Below are 6,319 nucleotides of genomic sequence, written 5' to 3'. Positions count from 1 at the left end.
ATCGCATTAGTTTCTGGCAAGGCCATGTCATCAAGCGTGCATCAGCTGTTAATCAGCTGTCCACGGCGCACACCAATCCGGTTACGACATCCATATTACCCAACCATTTAAATTCCCATTCATTTGAGCCCGCTTTCTAGCGCTTCGCTGCTGCCTGCGATTTAAACTCCCTCCTCCAAACCCCCGACTCCACCTTCCCGGAACCTGTGTTCTTTGTACCAGTTTACGTCATAAATCTCCACATATTTTTCTCTCTCTCCTCCCTCTCTAATTATTTAATATTTATTATTCCATTTATTTCATTTATTATTTCCTTTCCTATTTTTTAACTCTATGCATGATTAATGGTTCGGTTATAATACGGGGGGTCTATTCTATTTTCTAGTTTCTGCTCTCCCCCACTAAATGAAGTTTATAGTTAAGTTCCATTTAAGTGTAAAGTAGCATTAAGAGTGGCGAGTAAGTGGAACGAAATTAATTCTTCCTAACTCCACCGCCTGTCGACTCCCCCCCGTCAACCTCCGTGCACATCATCCGTAAAGTAAAACCAGTTTATTTTTTTAACATTGTCTTTTATTACTGTATGTTTTTATACAATATTTGTCATTTATAAATACAGGTATTGTACATTTTTCATATTCAAAACACATAAACAAAACAACTGTAGTGGAATTTTGCGAGCTGGATCGGATTAATGGGATTTCATTTAATTTAAATGGGGAAAATTGCTTTGAGATTTTGGGAGGCTCCATAGGAGACGGTGTATAAGTATATCAATATGACAGGCTGTAACTGTAATTACACCTTTATAATATTTTTAACTTAAATTTTATTTGAGAATTGCCAAACATTGTATGTTTGTGAAAACAAAAATAAAGAAAACTAGATAGTGTGATTGGCATTTTCTGAATGAATATTTAGAATAATTTCGTTGATGATATTATTGAACCTACTGATCATTCATTATACAAACAATGCATCTGTTTATCCACGGACTGTTTATGACTCAGTGTCACTTGTGATGACATACAGTCATGTCAATCAGCTGCATGAAGACTGCAGAGAACCACTGGAGAGGACCAAGTTGGTATTATTAACAATAAAGAACACTAAAGTTTATTCTTGGTGAGTTGGGCTTCTGGTCCTCGCATTCACTTTAATAATAATAATAATAATAATAATAATAATAATAATAATAATAATGTAATATATCATTCTTAATCACTTTATTGTAAATATATTTGTATTATAAAGATACACACACATTACATACATACTTTGCTGCAAGGAGTATAGCTTCCCCAGCAGATCAGTGTGGCAAAGCATTCACTGCCAAACCCAAGAAGGCTTCCAACAGCACCAATGGAACATGGACATGCTGTTATCAAGTTCCAGGAGCCTGAAAGTTTTAAGGGTGAGGCAGTAATTTGCCACTGCAAACATGCTAGAACTGAGACTGTGGTATCACATGCAGATGTAGCTGTACCTGGCACCAACATGACTCAAATGACATGTGAATCTTCTGTCTGGCCTAGTGTCATGCATGATCCTGTGTGGTTATATTGGCCTGGATTTTCAAATCGGCAGAGGTCATCAACCATCAGTGCCAGCACCTTCGTCAGGGATGGTCATCTGCTCCACCTGGTCATCGCCCATCAGTTCCAACATCACAAGTCTCTGGTTTATACCATCCTTCATACAGGTCATCACCCATCAGCACCAACACCTTTGTCTCAAGGTTCTTTATCGTTTTGCCAGGTCCACGTCTAGCAGCTCCAGTCCCACAGTCTCAGAACTGACAAAGCGCATCAAGACTGCAAAATGCAGAGCTTGTGGCAAGAGGAAAGCACCAATGGCAAAGAATATTTACAGAATATTTATTGGGTGACAAGTGGTCAGTGTGTTCCACTTGACTGGTAGTTATTATGACTATGAATTGCAGTTCTTAAATCAGCATAAACAGCTTCTAGTAGACCTTCTAAAAGGCCTTGGTAGGTACAGATAAGCTTGGTCAGGAGATGAGCGGGCGATGCTTCTAAGCCAATGGATGATGATGTTATGCTGTTCCATGTCCTGTTTGTTTGAATCCTGTCTATACAATCCTGATGTTGTCAATAATCAGGGCCCGGCCTTTCTCATGCTATACAAGGATTGTTGGGTCCTGCTGCGCAGCTGAACACAATAAATTGTGAAACCTTTTTACTCTTGCCCGTGCCTACCAGTGTGATATTTTATACTTTAATTCTCTCAATCTTTAGAACTTCCATGACATTCCATAGCCTAGGAGCAGTGCCAGAGAAGGCACAGTCTCCTCTAAGCATCTTCTTTGACCTTTTGGTGTCCAGAGGCAATTGATCAGATGACCTAAGTGAATGGGCAGGACTGTAGGGGTGAAGCAGTTCCGTAAGGTAATGTCAAGGTCTGACCATTTAAAGATGTAAAAACAAATAAAAGCACTTTAAACTGAACCCTATAATACATCGGCAGCCAGTGTAGTGAGGCCAAAATTGGTGTTATATGGTCATAATTCCCTGAACCAATTAAAAGAAGTGCAGCAACATTTTGGACCAGTTGAATGCAAGACAGATGCCCCTTTTCCACAGAGGCAGTTTGAGTGCAGGTTCGGAGCCTAATTTAGAACCAGATCTTTCTGTTTCGACCACCAAAGCACCGGCTCTGAACCAGGAAAAGTGGTTCTTAAGTAGCACCAAAACGTTGCTGGTCTAGACATAAGAACCGCTTCGGGCGGGAGCTGGGGGCAGGGCTACTGTTAGTGCATTTGCTAATGTACCTTAAGTATACTAATGTTTAATACACTTTTACTTTAACGCAATATGTTCAGTTATCAGCACACATGATAGTAGGTAGCTACATGCTAAGGCTAAATTTTTTTCTGTGTTAACGATAAAATAACGTTATGTACTTTCTCGATTACAACCTCCGTTTATACAGATTACACGGAGCCGCACGTACACGTTTTATTCGCCGCGTTTGGATGCCAATGTAGGTTCGCAAAGCCATGAGCATTAACAGTAAAGCAACATCCGCCATTGTTGTTGTGTTTGTGTTTGCCGCTGCTGCGCTAACGTTGCTGGGACACGTGACACGTATACAGTGACATCACACTCGGCGCTGTGATGGCTCTCTAGCCGGTGGAAAGGCAAACCAGTTCTTAGAAGGTTCGCCAGTGGAACCAACTTTGAACCAGCACTAGTGCTAACTCTGAACCAGCACCCGGTTCTTTCCGGTGGAAAAGGGGCAAGAGAAGACTGGCTAACACCAATTTAAAGTATGTTACAGTAATCAAGTCAAGATGTAATAAAGGCATGGATTACCATCTCAAATTGTTGCCTGGACATCAGAGGATTTATTTTTGCAAGGCGCTTTAGGTGAAAAAAGCTGGACTTCACCACTGCACTAATTCCTTTACCATTGTTTAACATGGACCAAGGCCAAAGGGGGAGACTTTCAGGAGCCACTTGCGTCAAACAACATCAGATCTGCCTTGTTATTATTAAAATTGAGAAAATTCACTGCCATCCAAGCTTTAATGTCATAAAGGAGATGTGCAACGGAGGAACCCTCCTTTTGCTTTACAGGTATGTATATTTGGGTATCATCTGCATAACAGTGAAAGGAAATCCCATGGTGTCTAAGGATGGATCCCAGGGGAAGCAGATAAAGCAAAAAGAGTAATGGCCCCAGAATTGAGCACTGTGGAACCCCGTAGGACAAGGGAGCAGTGGAGGATTCTAGACCACCTAGACCAACAGAAAAAGTCATATTTGTTAAGAATGACCTGAACCACTCTAAAACAGATCCAAGGATACCCACAAGTTGACCTGGATGAGATATTAAAATGCGGTGGTCAACTGTATCAAAGGCAGCTGTTAGGTCCAGCAGGACAAGGATGACAAAATCACCAGCATCAGACAAAATGAGGATGTCATTAGAAACCCATAACAAGGCTGACTCTGTGTTATGCAGTGTTTTAATGCCAGATTGGAATACCTCCAGGATGTCATTTTCATCCAGGAATGATTTCACTTGTGTATGTACAATTTTTTCTAAGACCTTAGAAACCCAGAAAGGGAAGTCTGGAGGTAGGTCTAAAGTTTGCAAATACCGAGTGATCTAGACCAGGTTTCTTAATATATGGTTGTACTACTGCATGTTTAAAATCAATAGGAAACACACCAGAAGATAAGCTGTTATTAATGACACTGAGGGCCAAATGCCCTATACAAGGGAAAACCCCTTTAAACAATCGGGGGGAACAGCATCATGAGGGAACCTGAGGGGTTAATATGATGCCCCACATCCTCTATTTGTGACATTGTAATACTGGTTGAAAGCAGTCCAAAACAACACAGCATGGAACAGAGACAGAGGGGTCAGTAACAGTAGAAGGGATAAGAGCCCTGATAGTGGACACCTTATCCACAAAAAAATGAAGAAAGTTATTACATAACTCAGAAGAGGCTTCCAAGCAGGAAGACTGTGGGCATTAAGAAATTAAGGTATATCTTTTTTCATCTTAAATTATGGATGAAAAATGCTGTGTTTTGGCCTATTTTATAGTGATCTGATAATTACACCAACAGTCTTTCAGCATTTATGTTCATGTTCAGCTCTTCAACACTCTCATCTGAGAGCCCAAGATCTACCATTGACACCAGGGCTCAGTTGTAGCTTTTGACTGCTTAGTTTTTAGTGGGTCCACACAGTCAACGATGGTCTGGCAAGAAGAGTTAAACCAAGTAGTTAAGTCCTGTGTACAGGGCCGTCGTAAGTGGGGGGGAAAGGGTGACTGAGTACATAGGGCCCTTGCATGTGAGGGGCCCTCGATGATCATAATTTGTATTAATGTGATTATTTTATTATCTGCGCAATCTATCTGACAGTCGCGCTTATGTGCTACTTCTAGTTCTCCGCTGCTTTGACACAAATCTACATAGAACCCTCCCACCTTGAGCGTGCATGCAGCAATGCACAGACTGGACATAATTTTATTGGTTGCCTAGAAGCGATGCAAAGCACGCATTGGCTGTGAGGGATAGTAGAGCGTACCTAGACTTGGTGGATAATACAGGGGAGTTTGTGAGTGTTCCGCTGGTGTTGAGAGACGCGATACTCATGCCGCCGTTGCACATGATGTCAAAACCAAAATCTGGCTATCAGAAAAGATTGGAGAGTGAGGAGAGAAACACTGAGGAGAAAACAAAATGAGGAAAAACAACTCCTCACAAGTTTTTTTTCTAAAGAGAGCACAACTTGTTTCCAAGCATGTGATTAAAGCATTAGAGATTAAATGTGAATATATGCACATTGTGAGTTTTTGCATCAAAACATTATGAACGTGGTCCAACATTTTACATGAATAATAGTATATATAATTGTAAAGTGGCAAAGTATGAATGAATTAAAAAAATAAGCACATAACACTCTGTTCCAGAAACAGCCACAGAAAGTGAACTTCATTTTTTTTATAAAAAAGATACTGAGTTCTTCCATCTATTTTAAAGGTTAGGACATATTACGATCAAAATATGATATGCAGTGCTGCTGCATTGACATGAATGCAAGTAACACGTTGTTATACTATTTTATACATGATATACTTCAATGCTGTAAGGCAGTAATTCACAAGTGGTTACTAAATCACTGAATCATATGTCCTGTCTATAGTAATGCAAATTTTAATATACTAATTGCTATTCATTTTACATTATCATTAAAAAAGTGAAATAGGGGCTTCCACACAGTATCTTTGCATACGGCCCACGATCCTGTGCTCTACTCCCCGCGCAAGTTCGAATCCTGCTGACTACGTCGGTTGTTTTGTTTGTCAACGGGCATTTGAAACTTGCCATAGGGGACATGTTCCCTAAAAAACAGAATAGTTCAAGATACCGTCCTTACCAAAACTGATGCTGCGCTTGTTGTGGAAGTTTTGAGGTTCGAGAGAATTAAAGCATAAAAATATCACACCAACAGGCACGGGCAAGAGTATAAAGGTTTTCACGGTTTATTGTTTTCAGCTTTGCAGAAGGACCCAACACTCTACGTGTAAAATCAGAGAGGAAGGGCCTCCATTATTGATAACACCAGCATTTTATAGACAGGAATAAAATAAACAGTACATGTAAAACCAAAACATCATCCACCATTGGCTTAAAAGCATCGCCTGTTCATCTTCTGACCAAGCTAATCCCACGGGAACAGAAAAGGTCTCATGGGAAAGGTCTGATTAAATGCAGTTTTAGGAAGAAACAACTGAAATCTCTAGTCACAATAACTACCAGCCATGGGAAATACA

The sequence above is a fragment of the Tachysurus fulvidraco genome, chromosome 5, assembly GCF_022655615.1.
Source record: "Tachysurus fulvidraco isolate hzauxx_2018 chromosome 5, HZAU_PFXX_2.0, whole genome shotgun sequence".
Classification (NCBI taxonomy): domain Eukaryota; kingdom Metazoa; phylum Chordata; class Actinopteri; order Siluriformes; family Bagridae; genus Tachysurus; species Tachysurus fulvidraco.
Note: the sequence above shows the minus strand (reverse complement) of the source record.